The following is a 19,931-nucleotide window of genomic DNA, read 5'->3' as shown; positions in this document are numbered from 1 at the left end:
AAATTTATCTTTTCTATTGAATGAGAGAAACTATAGAAAATCAATTCACACTTCTTACACATTGCTATACTTAAGTGCTCTTACTTAGATTCTTAAATAAAATTCGATTGCAAAGACCATTTGTAGAATCTAAGTTGTAACACCTAAGACACCATCAAATAATTCCAACACATAAGTGACATGATAGTGCACATTGTATGCATAACGATATGGCACACCAGGTTGGTAATAATATATAGCACACCAACTGGATAAGTAGACAAAACCATTGATTGTACTCCAACTTGATAAGAGAATCGTGGAGGCAATTGAATTGGAGACCTGGCTGGTAGGAAGATTGTGTCTATGGAACAAGATAATCGTGGAGACGATTTGTTAGATTCTGAACTAGTCTCACTTTCAATGTCAGAGCTGAAGGGTGGGAAGATTGATATAATGGAAGCTGATTGATAGAAAATATAAAACGATAATTTACAACTATACATTTAGATACTAAATATTTTATTCTCTAATTCGGAAATTCTTTGAAACTTACTTGTATCAACACTACAAAAAAATCGGCCTGTCCCAGCGTTTTTTTCCCGGCGCTTTTACAAAACGCCGTAATAGATAAGCCTATACCAGCGCTCAAAATCGGCGCTTTACAAAGCGCTGCAATAGGAGGCCTATAGCGGCGTTTCTCAAAAACGCTGGTATAGGAAGCCCAAAAATGCTGGGATAGGGTTATTGATTTCCCTTATGGGAAAGACCTATCCCGGCGCTTTTAAAAGCGCTGGGACAGGTCCCTCCACTCCCTTATGGGAAAAGACCTGTCCCGGCATTTTTAAAAGCGCTGGGACAGGCCTCTCTCCGTAAGGCAATAGAGGGCCCTGTCCCAGCGCTTTTAAAAGCGCTGGGACAGGTCCCTTCACTCCCTTATGGGAAAAGACCTGTCCCGGCGCTTTTGAAAGCGCTGGGATAGGTCCCTCCATTCCCTTATGGGAAAAGACCTGTCCCGGCGCTTTTGAAAGTGCTGGGACAGGCCTCTCTCCGTAAGGCAATAGAGGGACCTGTCCCAGCGCTTTTGAAAGCGCTGGGATAGGTCCCTCCATTCCCTTATGGGAAAAGACCTGTCCCGGCGCTTTCAAAAGCGCCAGGACAGGTCTCTCCATTCCTTTACAGAGAAAGAGCTATCCCAGCGCTTTTTGAAGCGCTGGAATAGGGTCAACCTATTCCAGCGCTCCAAAAGCGCTGGGATAGGTCACCTAGGAAAAGACCCTAAACCTAAAAAATGACCAAAATACCCCAAAAACCATAAAATTACCAAAATACCTTTGAAATCCAAAAAATGACCAAAATACCCCTTGAAACCTGGAAAATGACCAAAATACCCCCTGAAACCTAAAAAATGACCAAAATACCCACGAAACCTAAAAAATAGCCAAAATAACCCCGAAACCTAAAAATTGTGGAAAATAATCCCGAAACTTTAAAATGACCAAAATACCCCCCTATACCTAAAAAATGACTAGAATATTCCTGAAACAAAAAAAAAATGATCAAAATAAGGACTAAAATTATTATTATTATTATTATTATTATTATTATTATTATTATTATTATAAGGACTATATATATATATTATTATAGGTAAAATACATTAATAAAATGTATGTTGCCTTCGTGGTAAGCATGTTTGTGTTTGAACTTCATATCCTAGGTTCGAACCTTCAGAACAATTTTTTTTTTTCATTTTTTAAGTTTCTATTATCAAACTGACCGATATGTATTAAATATAACTATGTACAAAATATTTCAAGATGTGCACCCATAGTCTAGTGGTAAGACATGCGTGTGACTATACTTGGCCCAGGTTCGAACCTTGCTAAAAACATTTTAACATCTTAATTTTTTCTCTCCTACAAAATTACTCGTTTTATACATCAACTTAAAACATAAATAAAAAATAAAATAAAATAAAATAAAAACCCTACTCTCTACATTTCACTTCAGCCGCCTCACGCCCTCACCCTCATTCTTTTTTTTTTCTCTTTTCTCTGAGTTCCATCTTCCATGCCTCCCTCTTCTATACTTGGCCCTCTTCATCATGCTTTTAAAAAAAAAAACGAAGATTAATGAAAATATGAGAATTTTTATAGTGTGGATTTTATTAATTTTTGTGTTTTTTTTTTTTTAATTTTTAACTGCGATTGGGAAAGTTGGCATGCATGTTAAAAATCAAATGGTAAATTACATCCAATTGGCATGAAAATGGCATGTATGTTAAGAACATATAGAACATGTGATCCAACGGTTGGATTTTCAAAATATGAATTCAATAATAAGTTATTGGTTGGTGAACATTTTTTAGAGTTACATCAAGTGTAACTTGAACTCAACCCTATATTTCTTAATTCAATGTGAATTTTGACAAATCTACCGTTAGATAACATTATCTTCATATATTTATCATGCTTACAAAATTTCAAGGTGATCAAAGATTAATAGCCATGTCATGAATCAATTATTAAATTCAAGTTTTGTTGTTTAAAATAACGCATAAAAGATGAGTTTAAAGATCAAAGGTAAATTATATGCCATTGGCATGAAAATTGTGCATGTTAAGAACATATAGAAACTGTGATCGAATGTGGATTTTCAAAATATGAATTCAACAATAAGTTATTGGTTGGTGTAACATTTTTAGAGTTACATCAGGTAACTTGAACCCAACCCTATTTTTCTTAATTCAATGTGAATTTTGACAAATCTACCGTTAGATTACATTATCTTCATATATTTATCATGCTTACAAAATTTTCAAGGTGATCACAAGATTAATAGCCATGTCATCAATCAATTTTAAATTCAATTGTAATTTAAAATAATGCAAAAATATGAGTTAAAATCAAATGGTAAATTACACCCGATTGGCATGAAAATTGGCCTGCATGTTAAGAACTAGTAATCCAACAGTTGGATTTTCAAAATATAAATTCAATAATAAGTTATTGGTTGGTGTAACATTCAATAATAAGTTATTGACCGCTCATTTCTCTAAATCCGACCGTTTGATTGTGACCATAATTTACCAAAATTAACCTTTCATTACACTCTTCAAATTCAACGGTTAGATTTCAAATCTAAGAATGGCACGTGATGGACATGTGCTGTGTACTTGTATGATTATGTTCTCTTAATTTGACCATCCAAATCTAGAAGAGACTTAAGTCTTTACCCAAACTCATTCTCAAAAAAAAAAAAAAGTATTTACCCACACTATATATACCCTCATTACCCACAAATTGTAAGGAGTGCTTTTCAGAGAGAAAACCCTAGATAATACACTTGGGAGTTTGAAATTGTTATACCCACAATCATCTACACATTTTCTTAGAGTTTTTCTCAACTCCTACCTATCAATCTCTAGATCTTTGAGAGGTTGCTAGCTTAAATATTTACCACACCCATTCTGAGTATAAAGTTAGATTTTGGTACTGCTAGGAAGCATTGGAAGGAGCCATTTATTGGCAGATGCAATTGGGCTGAATGGCGGGATTCGAAAAGTTAGAGAAGACAAGGCTCCGAGAAGTCAGTTAGTAACAGGAACTTAGAGGGCTCAAGTACATTGGGTAGACTAAGCTTGGAAGATCTTTTGTTATTCGTGTACTTCAACTTTATTCTTTAGTAGATTGATTTCGACTTAGAGGGTCGCAGAGAGGTTTTTTGCCGAGTTTTTCGGTTTCCTCTTCAATAACACATCTCGGTGTTATCTTGTGTTTGCATCTCTCTTCCCTACTCTTTAAGCTTTCATTTTATTGTTGATGATGAATGAATATGAGTTAGGGTAGTGTTATCGGTTCATTGTACTTATTTACTCTTGTTTTGCACTTAGTCTAAGTTAGAGTAAAAACAATCTAGTCGTATTTTTTATTTGGTGGTTTGAATAAGCTCTTGTATTTTAGCACAAATCCGAGCTTTCAATTGGTATTAGAGCGAGTATACTTGTCAGATTTCAATATCCTAGTGTGATCCTAGACCCCGAGTGAAATGGATAGATCTTAATCCCTTAATGCACATCCCTACTTTGATGGGAGTAACTATGATTTTTGGAAAGTAAGTATGCGTGCTTTTCTATGTGCGACTGATGAGACGGTGTGGGATTTCGTCGAAAATGGTTGGGAAAAACCCACTACAACCAAATCCGAACGGGATAAGGCTGCTCTTGCATTGGCAAACGCCAATAGCAAAGCAATTAATGCTATTTTCTGTGGTATTTCTACTGACGAGTTTCACAGGATTTTGCATGTGAATATTGCTAAAGAGGCGTGGACCATTCTTGAGATAAACTGCGAAGGTACTAAGAAGGTCAAGGATGCCAAGCTTCAAATGCTTACTACTTGGTTCGAGGAAGTAAAGATGAGTGACGATGAGTCATTTGATTCCTTTTATGGGAGATTCAAAGAGATTGTGATTGCCAAGCTCAATCTTGGGGACAAGATTGAAGACGCCAAGGTGGTGAGGAATATTTTAAGATCCTTACCCAGAAGCTTCCGGGCTAAAATCACTGCCATAGAGGAGAGTAAAGATTGGGATGAGATAAAGATTAAAGAACTCATTGGATCTCTCCCAACCTATGAGCTTGGACTGCCCTTTCACAAGTCCAGCAAATCACTTGCTCTCAAAACTATAAATGAGAGAATGGGTGATTCCCCCGATGAAGATGATGTAGAAAAGGATGTGGCGTTTCTTGCAAAGAACTTCCGAAAATTTCTCAAGATGAAGAACAATAGGAAGTCATTTGGCCAAGGAAGTTCTCATTTTCCAAAAATGACAAGAGGGAGTTCAAGAAGAAGGATGGGAAAGATTCGTTATCAACCCAAGGAATAGTGTGCTATGAATGCAACGGTCATGGACACCTAAAGAAAGAATGTCCAAACTACTTGAGAGGAAATGGTAAAGTACTTGCTACTACTCTTAGTGACTCGAAGAGCTCAAACTCCAATGCGGAAGGAGAATGTGATAGTGATGGAAACTATTCGGCCTTCATGGAAATTACCACCATTGATTATAGAGATGAGTTAAGTGACTTGGTTGATGAGCTTGGTGTACATTCTGAAGGTGAAGAAGTTAATGATTCAGAAGATGAAGATGTGTATCTTAATGAAGGTGAGAAGAACCTTCAAGAAGTGTATGATGCGTTGCTTGAAGATCATGGCAAATATGTCCAAGTTGCAAAGAATGTTGTTAAGAAGATGCAGAAAATTGAAGAAGAGCACAAGTCCACACTTGTGCAACTTAAGGAAGCTAAATGTGAAGTTGAAGAGCTAAAGGAAGAGTTGCTGGATGCTTATTCTAAAATCAAGTTCCTTGAACTTGAAATAATCCAAGCAAACATCAAAGTGGAGTGCATTTCCACCAAGAAGCTTGACAGTGTGCTCTTTTCTCAAAAACCTTCAAATGACAAGACCGGTTTAGACTATATCGGTGAAGGAAGCTCAAGCAGCGAACCCAAGAAGGAAGTGAGGTTTGTGTTGGCCAAAAATGTAGAAAAGCCCAAAGTGGAAAAGCCCAAGGTTGAAATGCCTGTTGTTGTAAAGAGAACCATTGGTCCAAAATCAAAGGAAAAAGGGAAGTTATTACCCAAAAGTCAAAGGGACCTTAAGTGAAGCATTTGTGTCATCATTGTGGCTTGCGAGGACATACAAGGCCAAATTGCTTCAAGCTTTAAGCACTCAAAAGGCTGATTCTTTGCATGGCCAAGACAATTCAAGAAAAATGCCAAAGGGATCTCAAGCTAAAGGAGAAAATAAGAGACAACTCATTGGAGATGTTATGGAGATGTTGAAAAACATTTCACAATGCCTAGCTAGCTTCACCCCAAGGTTTGAAAGTTATGTCGGTCATACCCCTCCTTCCAAGGATCTCACCTAAAACACTTGTACAATGTGAGTGAAGAAGGGTACTCATGCATGATCACTCTCTATGCCCATGCATTACTACTTCCAATGTATTAAGGTTATAGTTTCATGCATCATGACATATGCAATATTCTTGTGTCATTGCTTCTGTTTTAAAGCATGTTTCTTTTGTAGGTCCTTGTTTGTTTACCTTGTTTTTGTTGATCTTACTTTATTACTTTGTTTTTTAGTGTGTTGAAAAATTCAAAAACCCATAAAAAATGAAAAATCTCAAAAAGTTTGATTGCTTGTGTTGTGTTTATCACATGTTGAGTTTGATTGATTGCTTGTGAGCAACATCTAGAAATCTATGTTTGATTGTTGTAAATAGATCTAGCTTGTCATGAATGATTAGTCAATAGTCTTGCTTGATCTTGATACATGCGTAGGCTTGCGCCTATATATCTCCTTACATTTTTTTTTCTTTTTCAAAAAGCTCTACAAATGTCTATCTCTAAAAGGAGAAAAGAACTGAAAAAGCTTTGTTTCAAAAACTAGTTTAACTAAGAAAAGGTGGAGCAAATTTGTATTAAAATGTATGGTGCCAAAGCCAAAGGCTTATTTATCAAAGAAATATCAAAAAGTTTATGGCATTGTTTCTTAAAAATTTGAGCTGTATTTGATCAAAAGTATGAAATATGGAAGCCAAATGAAAAGCTTTCAATCAAAATGTAAACACATTGGTGAGGGATCATATATGTTCATTTCTACAAGTGAGATTGGTCTAGTTGTGTATGATTTGATTGAATTGATCATTAAAACTTCATACTAAACTATGGACTAGTTCATACTTGATCCACACACATAACAAACTTGTTTAATGTTCAATGAATGTCTATTTCATTTCTGTGATTATACGTGTTCAAATGTGATATGTGTATACTCAATTGCTTGATGCTCAAACCCAAAAAGATTTTTGAGTATTTTATATGTTTTTGAAAGTGTTTTTGTATAGCATTTTTGTGTTAAGAGTTTTTCCAAAATGCCCATTTTGTTTGTTAAAGAACTCCTTTTTGAGGCATTTTCGCAAGTAAGATCTTACCTACGAAAATGAGGAAGTTAACTCTTTCGCAACTCTTTCATGAGAAGTAACTTCCTGCAAAACTTGTCATGTACTTTAGAGGCCATTTCGCGAGTAGCTTACAAGCGAAATGAACAGATTTTCAGTTTTAAAGGCCAAATAGTGTTAGTTTTTTCGAACCTTATGTTTTGCCTCCTCTGTGCCCCTCTCAACCTAAAACACATTTTTCTCCAAAAACTCAACCAAATCTCAAGAGCTTTCATCTCTAAAACTCATCTAAGGTATGTTTTAACACTTCTTCACTCTTAAATCCTTAGATTAAGCCTTAGATTCTAGGATTTCTAAGGTTGGGTTATTTTCAAAGGGGTTGGGAAAAACTTATTTTCTTGTCAAAATATTTTAATTTTCTTGATTGGGTTGTGTCCCATTGTGTTTATTTGTGTTTGTGTTGGCCTCAAGTGGCATTTTAACATGTGTTTAGGCAAGATTTCAACATGGTCATGCATTATTTTACATGTTAGTGGCTTGTATGCACTCTAAGTGTTTGATAAAATGCCCAAATGAGATTTTCTCATTGTTTTGGACTCCGATGAGTACCAATTTTTAAGGATTACTATGTTTTTACATCCTTAATATGTTTTAAACATTCGTTGTGTGTTTTTCACATTTTGCCCCCATGAGTGTCTTGTCATGCATTGCTCTTGCATCTCACATGCACACCACAAGAACACTTGACGCACACACTCGATCACTTGACATGTTTTTACATTTCACTCATGCTATGTAAGTTTTGTTAGACCTTTAGCACTTAAAACAAGATCTTGTAACTTTGTTTTATTGCTTTTATGCTTTTAGGACTATTGTGTTCACTTTTTTTGAACTAACTTGTGTCTAATCAAGTTTGTTTCTATGTTTTTATTTGTTTTTGTTTCTTTGTGTTGGTGTCTGTTTTACAGATGTCTTCTATTAAGAAAAAGGCCACAAAAAGTCTTCAAAATGTCCCTGCACCTCCTCAGATTCATTTTGAAATGACGATGCTAGCATGGCCTTCCTTGATCACTACAAACGGGCTCCAATCTTCATAGAGAGGGCTGTGGACTTAGAGTCCCTAGAGGACACCTTTATTCTGGATGTGCTCAAAGAAAGGACATGGAAAAAGTTGCTTAATTCGATAGGCAATGTGTTTGAAGATATCATTCAAGAATTCTTTGCCAATGCCATTGTGGAAGGTGATCACATCAATTGTTGATTTAGGGGGAAAGAGTTCTTAATCTCAAGGGAATCAATTCAAGAGATCTTGGAGATTAGACCCAAGACTTCATACACATCTCTACAATATGATGAGAGAAAGGAGAAGCTTGAGCCCCTCGTGGAAGTTCTTGGTGGACAACTCAAGAAAAAGGCATTGCATACCATTGAGTTCACTCCTGAAATGCGTGCTTTGGCCTACATCATGATCTTCAACCTCTATTCAATGAAGAACTTGACGACATTGTTAGCACCAAGAACCATATTCTTATTTGATCTCTTCACTCAAAAGGAGATCAACATCTGTGGTCACATTTATCACCTCTTCATCAAAAGCATCACAAAGAGAAATGCAAGGCTAACTCTACTGTTCCCAAGCCTTGTCATGTCTCTTATTTTAAGGGTAAGGGTGAAGATTCCAAGTGGGCTTCTGGTCATGCAAAGGGAAGACCCTATTAGTGAGCAGATTGTCATCCAAAGCAAAGCTCACATCCTCGAACCAAGTGTCGATGTTTCTCAAATTCTGAGGGATGATGTTATAGAAGAAGGAGGAAACACTGATGAGGAAATTAAGCATTTCACTTCAGTCCCGGAGGATACTGCACAACCTTCTTCCCAAGCGCAAGCAAGAGCACTCAATCGCTTTGATCATCTAATTGGAAGGGTTGAAGAGTTGCATATAATGCTAGCTTCACATATCAACTACTCCAGGACTCAATTCACATACCTTCAAGGCCAGATCACTGCCCTCTCATCTCAAGTTGATGACTTGATGCACAAATCGGAGCTAGAGTTGGATTTGGAGTCCGATGCATTCTAGTACCTTTGGCCATTCCGGTCAAAAAAGAGGAGTAAATCATAGCTTGAGTGGGAGTACAGCTTGAGGGGGAGTAGTAACATTAGTATAGTATTGGTTTATTTTGGTGGTTTCTAGTTTACTTTATGTTTTTATAACTGCTGGATGTTTACATTGTTTTCGTTTAAAACTTTCAAGTACTTCAGTTTAAAACTTAGTTTTCTTCAGTACTGTTTTGTATCTTGGTTTTTATAGCAGTTTCTTGATGCTTATTATTTTCTATTGCTTATTGCTTTAGTTTCTTTAATGCATCATGTGTTTGTTGGACATGCAATTGATTTTAGCATTGCTCTTAATTGCATTGCATGTCTACATGATCATTTACTTGATAAATGTTCATTGTAGTGATTTCATAATGACTGTTTATGTTTGATCAAGTTATGCTTATTGTCATATATCCCTTTTGATATCTTGATCGCATTTTACTTGTTATACGTACCTTGTGTTCTACTTGTCTTTGAGCTTAATGAAGTTTTGTTGCTATATGTAAGTGTTTCAGGATACAGGTGTTTTTGGTGCAAGTGCTTCATAGTCTTTAGATTTAGGTGTGAGTGAGTTTTACCTTATGTTCCCAAACTCACATTTAAGTCTAGAGTTTGTTTAGGGATTTTGTCATGGAATAGCCAAAGGGGGAGATTGTAAAGTTGTGATTTCCAACTATATTGTGTTGGCTTTAATTCCGTGCCAAATTTAATTGTAATTTCTTCAATCATTTTCCCTGTATGTATGTGAGTTTAATTGTAAGGGATGAGTGTGAGAGATCGGTGAAGAATTAAGCTTCAAAAGATGAATAAGTGGATTTCACGACTGGCTCGCGAGTAGCTCACGAGAAGCAACCTGCGAAAAAGCCACGTATAGAGCACATGACTGGAAGATGAAGAGTCATGTTAGGTTGTCATTTTCGTGATTGTTTCGTGGGAAGGGCCAACCCGTGAAGGACCCGCGAAAGTCTCTATTTGGAAAAAAGTTGTGTTTTTCTTTACCAAGTCTTTATCCACACTATATATACCATCATTACCCACAAATTGTAAGGAGTGCTTTTCAGAAAGAAAACTCTAGAAAATACACTTGAGGGTTAGAGATTGTTATACTCACAATCATTTATACATTTTCTTGTGATTTTCCTCAACTCCTACCTCTCAATCTCTAGATCTTTGAGATGTTGCTAGCCCAAACACATACCACACCCATTTTGAGTGTAAAGTGAGATTTTGGTGTTGCTGAAAAGCATTAGAAGGAGCCATTCATTGGCGGATGTAATCGGGTTGAATTGCGGGATTTGGAAAGTTAGAGAAGACAAGGCTCGAAGTTAGTTGGTAGCAGGAGTTTGGAGGGCTTAAGTACATGGGATAGACTTGGCTTGGAGGGTCTTTTGTAATCCATGTACTCCAACTTTATTCTCTAGTAGATCGATTTCGACTTGGAGGGTTGCTGAGAGGTTTTTCGTTGAGTTCTTCGGTTTCCTTTTTATTAACACGTCTCGGTGTTAGTTTGTGTTTACATCTCTCTTCCTTCCTCTTTAAGCTTTCATTTTATTGTTGATGATGGATGAATATGGCTTAGGGTAGTGTTATTGGTTCATTGCGCTTATTTACTCTTGTTTCGCACTTAGTCTAAGTCAGAGTAAAATCAATCTAGCTGTATTTTTTATTTGGGGTCTGAACAAGCTCCTGTGTTTTAGCACAAATCTGAGTTTTCAAAGTTCATAGGTATAATTAGACAATACTCAGGATGCTGCAAGTCAGGATACAAGAACAAGGAAACTGCAGGTTCAGGAATTTGAAAAATGACAGGCTCGACCGATCAAACTGTGTTTCTACAGAATTTAATTTCGGCCCAATAGCCCATTAAAGCGAGTAAGTGATTAGGGTTTCAAATCTAATTCACATAGAGTTTAAAGGAAACTCTACAGCATGTTTTTTGAAGAGACGTTGGAGCTTCTCTTTTGAGATTAAAAATGTTATGTGTCTACTCCTTTCAAAATCACTATCGAAAATGAATCTACATACTTTTAGAACTGGTAAATCTAAAGTTGTTGAATACTAGTAATCAAAGTTGCTGGATCTAAACCTTCAAGGGTGGTCTTGGAGTCATAGACTGGGGGTCTATGTTGGAGATCTAAAGCATGAATTGGAGGTTAATGTTGAAGCAGATCCACGTCAAAGAAGTCTGAGGGTTTCAAAGCTAGATTTGATAATCATAGTTAAGTTTAATATGGATTTATACTCTTGACTGTAAACTTCTATCTGATATAGTGTATTATTCTCTTGGGATTGGTTTCCCCAGGTTTACCTTAAAATTGGATTGTTTCATTAGTTTTCCTGGGTCATCATATCTTGTATTAATTATTTATATTTTCTGCTGCATGATATGTTTGATATATGTTTAACCTAGGTAACAACTTTGCTATTGAATTAGGTTAAACGAAGTGTTTTCAGAGGTCTAAAAACCAACAACTACTATACCATTATTTAATAAATCTCTATGGACTAAGGTTTGGTTGTTGTTGTAAACTTTTATATAGCTACAAATAATATATGCATTTCCTTCTGAAGGGCATGGTAAATCTAATGGTGGACTCAACAGCCTCAATGCTAAGAAGTTCGGAAAGTAGAATTGAAAATGAGGGAGGGATTGCAGGCATTGAAATCATTGAGGATTTCAGAAGCCTATCCACCGATATAATATCAAGAGCTTGTTTTGGAAGCAACTATTCCCAAGGGGAAGAAATATTCTTAAAACTCAAAGCTCTTTCGAAGAATCATGTCCAAGGAAAATATAGGAGTTCCTGGTTTTAGGTATGGTAACATTTTGAATCCATTGATCTTAATAAGAAAGACTAGAAAACTATAACATTGACAAATTTTGGTTTGTTGTTTGTGAACATCTATAATTGCCTAGTGTTCTTATAGCCTAATGATACTTCTCTTTAAAAGAGTAGGATTTAGATTTAACACTGGCCTTAGGATTTAGATTCAACCCTGGCCTTTCATGGGTTGTGAGGATTTATGAGATAAGAGAACTAGGGGTATTTCTATTCTTTTATAAATAATGGGGAAAAAACAAGAGAGAACATCGCTAGGGATGAATGTTCCTAAATATTTCAAACTTGATGTTATGTATAATTTATAGATTCTTGCCGAGAAAAAACAATAGAGCTATGTGGATACTTGAAGAAGAGATCAACTCAATGATATTAAAGGTGGTAAAACAGCGCACTGAAGCATCATATGAGGAGGATCTTTTACAAATGATTCTTGAAGGTGCCAAAAGTAATAATGGCTATTATGGCCCATCAACAGATAGCTCTCGCGACAAGTTCCTTGTGGATAATTGCAAAAGCATATAGTTTGCTGGCTATGAGACCACTGGCATCACAGCCTCATGGAGCTTGATGTTGCTGGCTGCAAATCCTGAATGGCAAGCCTGTGCTCGTGCTGAGGTGCTCGAAATAGTTAGGGATAGTCTACCGGATGCCAACATGCTCCGAAACATGAAAACGGTATGTATTTTTCTTTAAAATTTATAATTCTAGTTACTGTATAATAGTACTATTAGTTTTAGCTATTTATGTACTTGATTTTATCAAATTATCTTCCAAGAAAACACTTCCACTACATATGGATGCATGTTAATTCAGAATATCCCAGCAAACAAGAGAGAAAAAGAATGCATGTAGGAGTGTTATATATGGTACTTTTGTGCATATATATAGTATATAGTTGTAAGAATGCTTTTGCACATATATTGGTATCATATGCACTTTTAAATGCAAGATTTCCTTAGAATTGAAGGTGGTGCCTAGAAAAACGTTCAGGAATGAATTTTCATACCCCATTGAGGTATCGTCAGAAAAGTGACTTCTAGTGGCTAGTAACATGATTGAATATTCTTCTTATAATTATTCCTTTGAGGTTGAAAACATTTTTTTTTTCATTAAATTTCACACATAAAGTACTTAACACATTAGTTACCAAATATTACAAGGAGAGATTAACATCAACGCTTCACAAATTCTGAAACCATGTACTCAACTTTGAGAAATTAATACATGAGAGTTGACACACCCATACATTGACATAGGTTCACTAATCTTGTATTTGATGGTAGTTGACAATGGTTATCCAAGATACGTTGCGTCTGTACCCACCTGCGGCTTTTGTGGTCAGAGAGGCCCTGAAAGACATAGCATTCAAAGACATTATGATCTCAAAAGGAGTAAACATGCAGATTCCAATCCCAATATTGCAACAGCACTATGATTTGTGGGGACCTGATCATGGACACAAATTCAATCCGGAAAGATTTGCTCATGGGATTGTTGGGGCTTGCAAGACTCCCTAGGCTTATATGCCATTTGGAGTTGGGTCTCGTGGCTGTGTTGGCCAACACTTTGCCATGACAGAACTGAAGGTGATTTTATCTCTCATTCTATCCAAGTTTTGCTTTTCACTATCGCCAGTATACCAACACTCCCCTGCATTTAGGTTGGTTATTGTACTTGAACATGGAGTTACTCTCCGTGTGTGGATAGGTTAATATTTCCTAGAGCTTTGAGAAAGGCTTTGGTGGTAATAAGAAGATAAAAAGATGGGAGCGATGTAGACTATGTAGTAATTGGAGAAGTTGTTATAGTTCCTTTGGTTACATTATTTTTACTGATCATAAATATTTGAAGCAATAATGAACAACAATAGGAGTCAGGGTCTAATCCTATAACACTAAGCAATTGCTAACATACATGTGAAGATGAAAATTCAAAATCTTGAATCTTATGTACAGTTCAACAACTAGGATAGCTGGATTTCAAGGAATAGAAAATTTGATTCATAGGAACCCCACACTCCTGGCCCAACCCATATCCTTAAAAAAAACTAAAAAGAGCATTGAAAGCCATAGATGGACATTGCCATTGAAGTAGAGGACCCCAGTTCCTCCATTGGATCTAACGTTTCAAACACCAAAAGAGTTAATTTTGATAATTCAGTAGTTATAATCAAAGGAGGGGATTTTATATATACCTTGATTCTCCTAAAAAGAGAATGGACTACGAGTTACATGATTTTTGATACTTTAACAAATAGAATTTAAAATTCAGTCTAGAATTATTCAATAACCTGATTATAATGGATTTCTTGTCACCTATTGTAACTCTATTATTGGATGTGAATTTTGACAAATCTACCGTTGAATTACATTAAATTCATATAATCTCCGTGCTTGCAAAATTTCACCATGATTATCAATCAATTGTTTAAATTCAATTTTTTGTAGTTTAAAATAATTCATAAAAGATAAGTTTATAGAAGTTTATAGATTGCATGGTAAATAACATTTGATTGGCATGAAAATTGGCATATATTTTAAGCACATACAAAACATGTAATTCAAATGATAGAATTTTTAAAATATGAATTTAATAATAAGTTATTAGGTTGTGTTACATTGTTTAGAGTTATACCAAGTACAACTTGAATCCAACCCATATATATATATATATATCTCTCTCTCAAGGAGCTGTAAGAGCACGATTTGCTCCCAAAGCCCAAGTGGATGGTCAATGGCCCAAAGAGCCCAAAACAATGAATTTGTTAGAGCGTGGGCTTGCAAATGAACTTTCAATGATTTAAGGTGATGGTGCTCAAAGTAGGTTAGTTGGTGCTAGAAAGAATGAAACAAACAATTTTATGTAAGAAAAATTCTCCTCAGCCAAGTCCGAGGATGCTCTGCTCTTATATATTTCTCTTAAACTTATACAAAATTAAAGTTCAAGTACACAATGATATTTCCTTAGCTTTTCTCCCAATCCCCTTGTAATGACGTTTTTCTCCTTTATATTCTCATTCCTTCTTTCATCTCAGCCCTCTACTTGTAGAACAGATTGCTGGCTTTGATACTTGTCTCATCAGCACCTTCTTGAAGTCTTTGGTAAGGCTGAAGATTACTGTTTAGGTATCAGCTCCACATTAATGAGGCTAGAGGGTTAGATGCAAAGTATTTAATGCGGTGGTAGCAGTTTTCTTCTATATTTCCCAACTCTCTATCTGATGTTTATCCTTACCAGCACGATCGTCAGTTGCCTTGTTCTTGATGAAGGATCGGACCTTTGACCTCTACTCTGTTTAGCCGAGGAGGTACTTCTCCTCGGACAACGTTTCCAGCTCCTTATGCCTTGGTTAGTATTCACTTGTCCTCGAGTTATCTGATGTCCTCGGGCACGGCCCACGGCCCAGTACTTATATCTGGGCCCTTCATCCCTACAGGAGCGTATTAACATTAGATGCTACACTCATACTTTAATATTGCTACGTTCCTTTCGAGCTACCTAATCCACCACGTCATACCTTTTTCTATTATAAAAAAAATCCTTTTTTCCTTTATGATTTTTCTCTAATTTTTTTATAAAATAATTAGATATAGATCATGGATAAAACTATTAATGCATTCTATTACTATTCAACTAAACTATTATTTTTCTTAAATGCAAATGTTATTGTTCCAAATTACAAACGTTACTATTCATTAGATACAAATGTTTGACTATTCAGCCACCCAGATTGATTTCAATTTTTTTTTCTTATTTCTAATTTCAAGTAATTATTAAAATTGAATAATTCATTATTTTTTTAGTGGATACAATTAAAATTTCAAGTATCCAAACCAAATTGTAGCACTCAAATCTCCTGCCCAAAGATGTGTTTTATGTCTCTTCGTTTATCTACCGTTACAATGTTTCTTGTTCCAAATTTTCAGTTTTTCACAACCTTATATATCTCTCTCCCCCTCTCCCCCTCTCTCTCTCTCACACCAATTATTTATTTAAGCTTTATAATGTTATATATGCTAATGCACATTATAGGATGATCACCCCATCATCTACAACAAGATAATTTAGCTCAATATTAAGTGTTCATTTGGAAACAACTTATCTAGCTTTTTGTTAAAAGTGTGCATAAGTATACTTGAATCTTGAAATAAGTGAGAAAAAAACGGAAAAGAAAGTAAAAAAAATGTGGGAAAACATGTTGTTTTAAAATGCTGCACATAAGAGTTAAAGGCTAAAAGTTAAAGCTAATGCCAGATAGACCTTAATTGTTCTCCACATTTTTCAATCAAACTTTAGTTTTCACAATTTTGAGAAGTTATTGATTGTTTTGTCAGACATTTTCAAAGTTAAGACCATTGAGGTGAACAAAATGCACATAGAAATGATATTTTTTTTTTCCCTTCCCTTTTTGGTATTCTTGCATTTGGTCTTTGTGAAGTGATTTTGCTATTTTTGTTCCCCAACTTTTCAATGATATTGACTTTTGTTATTTTTAATTGACTAAGAATTGTCAACGCAATTTTATTTGGCCCATCATTGTTGTGAAAATTCTTAATGTTGATATGAAACATATTGATAATGAAATTTTTTTGTATTTATTTTTGGTGTATTAGAAAAAAAAAAAAAAAAATCCAGTGTAGTAATTTTGTTATTGTTGAATTCCATGTGTGTGGTAAAATTCATTTTAAAAATATTTATAGTTATTCTCAAATATTTTGGTCATTCTATTACAAATATTCGACATCTTTGCCATCAAAATTTTTAGCTAATATAAGTTTTCTTGGAAAACTTTTACTTTGATTAGTTAATCTTCTTTGAGGAAAAACCAAAAAGAGAATAAAACAAACTACAATTTACTCCAGAGTATAATTACACTATTTAATCTTTTTCTGTATAGATACTCGAGGAACTTGATTAATTCTTTGTTAGAATTCCAATTATCCTTATGCCTAGCCTTTTAAATTAATTTTTGAGCTTCAAGTGATAGCTTAACGGTAAAGATATTCTTTGTAGTGACCCATGTTTCTAGTTTAAACATCACCATCCCCCCTCCACCACTACCTACCTTATGAAAAAAAAAAAAGTTTAATGTTTGCCTTAGTTTGAATAACATTTTATGTCCCATTATTTGCTTAAATCTTTCATATATGCAATGCTTAATTCATTTAAAAATTTTGAATTAATCTTTTGTTTCTTTTCCCCTTAAGTCACTTTATGATTTTGAAATTGCAAAAATTTTATTACATAGCACTAGATTAAGCTCATGTTGTGGGAACAACAAACACAACGCCTAAGGTGCCCCCACTCTTGCCCTATTAAGCATTACACCACATAAACTTCTCAATAGGATTGGTTTCTATGATGAAGTCATTGGTATTTGTAATGCAAGCTAGCATTAAGTATGTACAACACATTGAATTGAAAGAAGAATTTATTTGTACAAAGTTTTGAACAATAATGTATTGAATATTGTTGTATAACTACTCTATAATTATCGTAGATTAAATATGTCAATGCCATTTTCATTCTGAAAAGTGAGAAATCATGAAAAACAAAGAGCAAACTAACATAGTTGATAGTGATTAAAAGTTCCTTGATTAATTCCTCTTGGTAGAACATGTACACTCCCTATAAAACAATATCTCAATCTCACTAAGTTGAAGTTAGTATACTATTCAATCATTTGCCAAATTTATGTATTAAAGTTATCGATTCTATCCTCTAATAGAAGTTTGTATTGGATGGTTTATATATATATATATATCAAATTATACCCGGTGTAACTCTAAGCAATGTTATACCACCTAATAACTTGTTATATAATTCATATTTTGAAAATCTTACCGTTGAATTACATGTTCTATATATTCTTAACATTCATGCCAATTTTCATGTCAATTGGATGTTATTTATCATTCGATCCATAAACTAAAATTTTATGCATTATTTTAAACTACAAAAATTTGAATGTATACAAATGACTGATGACATGATTATTAATCTTTGATCACCTTGAACATTTGCAAGCATGAAAAATATATGAAAATAATGTAGTTTAACGGTGAATTTGTCAAAATTTACATCCAATTAAAAAATATTGAGTGGTGTAACATTAATTAAAGTTACAGCATATTTAACTTGAAACTAGCCCCACATATATATATATATATATATAATCGACTGTTCAAACTAAGAATTTTGTCATATATCTCTAAAGATCTTATTACAGTATAGATGGTATTTTCGTTTATGAGACTAGATAAAAAAAAAAAGAAAAAGTGATTTAATATAATTATATCTACATGATACTGTAATGTGATGATGAATATGTTGGTCTTATTTTACCATATAATCTAAGTAATCATTTGGTTTATGAATTTAAAGAGTTATATATTATGGGATTTATTTATATGTTCATATGATGAAAAAAGTTTTCATACATATATCATTATATATAATAACTGACTACAAAATATATTATGTTACACTTCAAAAAACTTCTAATTTAAAACATAATTTCAAATAACACATATTCACTTCTAAAAAAAATATAAAATCTAATATATTAATTCAATAATTATTCAATAAAAAATAATCATATCAAATTTTTCCGCGCATTCGTAAGTCTTAAAAAAAAAGAGTGTTTGTTTAAATGATAGTGATTTGATAAAATGTGAATTACTCATACCTAATTATTTTGAACATAGTAGCTCAAAGTAATGGATAGGCACTAAAAATTCTATTGAAGCTTGAGGTATTAAGACGAAGGGTTTGTTTGGGTTCTGTTTATTTTGCTAAAACTGAAAACTTTTTGTTAAAAGTACTATAGATAAAGGTAAAAGTTAGCTGAAACAGTACAGCGGGACCTATGAATAGTATCAAAAAGTGCAGTGGAGCCCATGAGTAGTAGCAAAAATAAGCTGAATAGTAAAATAAGCTAGCCTTTTAAGCTGGAGCCAAATGCACACAAAAAAAGTAGAGAAGCATATGGTTAACAAGTAATCCATATATACAGGGATGGACCCAGGTGGGGGCCCAAGGGGGGCCCGGGCCCCCCCTGGGTCCAAGATTTTTATTTTTTATTTTTTTTTAGTTACAATATTTTTCATTTTTGTAGTTAGGCCCCCTTCCAAAACCTTAGACTTAATTTTCACAGTTGGAACCCTTTTCTCTCTAAATTTTTAGGCATTTTGTGCATGTAGAAGTGCTAATTCAACTATAAAACCCTTAGGTGGTTGACACTATTTTAAGTTTCGAGTTTGTCACTAAATATACATGTGCAGCCCATAGGGAGAAAAACAAGAAAAAGAAATACAATGTGGGGTGTGACAGGGCAAGAAAGAAAAAAAATAGAAGAAGAAGAGGATTTTCACCCCCTTTAACCGTAAGGCGCACACAATAAGAAAAGTTAAGGTTTTTTTAGAGAAAGGTTTTGGGAGTTATAATGTCAAAGAGTTATCATTAAATTATTTATAGTAATGATGAATTTATTTAGAACTTGTCTTTTATGCATGTGGATTTGGATTTGGATAATTAAAATCAAAATATTTTGGTTAGATTGTTTAATGGTCAATAATTTGGATTTACTACTGCATACCCTTGACATGATGGTCACCTCATAAGTATAAGTGTTTGTGAAGTTTGAAGGGACAAAGGCCGGGGTTCAAGTCTCTATAAAGGAGTTTCACACACATCAACATGAATTTTGGCCAAATTCACCAAGAATTTTATTTAAAATCCTTAGATTTGAAATAATGTTTAACCCAAAAAAAATTTAGAGTTCCTTAACCATACTCCAAAATAACTTAAAACCATAAAATGATCAAAATGACCAAAGTGCCTCCATATCCCTAAACCTCATAAATAACCGAAGTACCTCCATATTTCATGCGAATTGATTTAGTGAAATCTCATGTTTCATATATCAGAAAAGGTCAAATTGTACAATATCCATCCATTATTCTATATCTTCCAAGGTAAGCATTCAAGAATTACGCAAAAATCTCAAGTAACTATTTGATTGTTATTGAGGAGGAATAA

The 19,931-nt window shown here is 34.4% G+C and overlaps 1 pseudogene; it reads left to right on the top strand.

Moving 5' to 3' along the window:
• The first annotated feature begins 11,622 nt into the window (after nucleotides 1-11,622).
• Nucleotides 11,623-13,603, top strand: LOC112029594 (cytochrome P450 714C2-like; annotated as a pseudogene).
• Nucleotides 13,604-19,931: the final 6,328 nt, after the last annotated feature.

The sequence above is a fragment of the Quercus suber genome, unplaced genomic scaffold (genome assembly GCF_002906115.3).
Source record: "Quercus suber isolate HL8 unplaced genomic scaffold, Cork oak 2.0 scaffold_185, whole genome shotgun sequence".
NCBI lineage: Eukaryota > Viridiplantae > Streptophyta > Magnoliopsida > Fagales > Fagaceae > Quercus > Quercus suber.
This window is presented reverse-complemented; position numbering and strand designations above follow the sequence as displayed.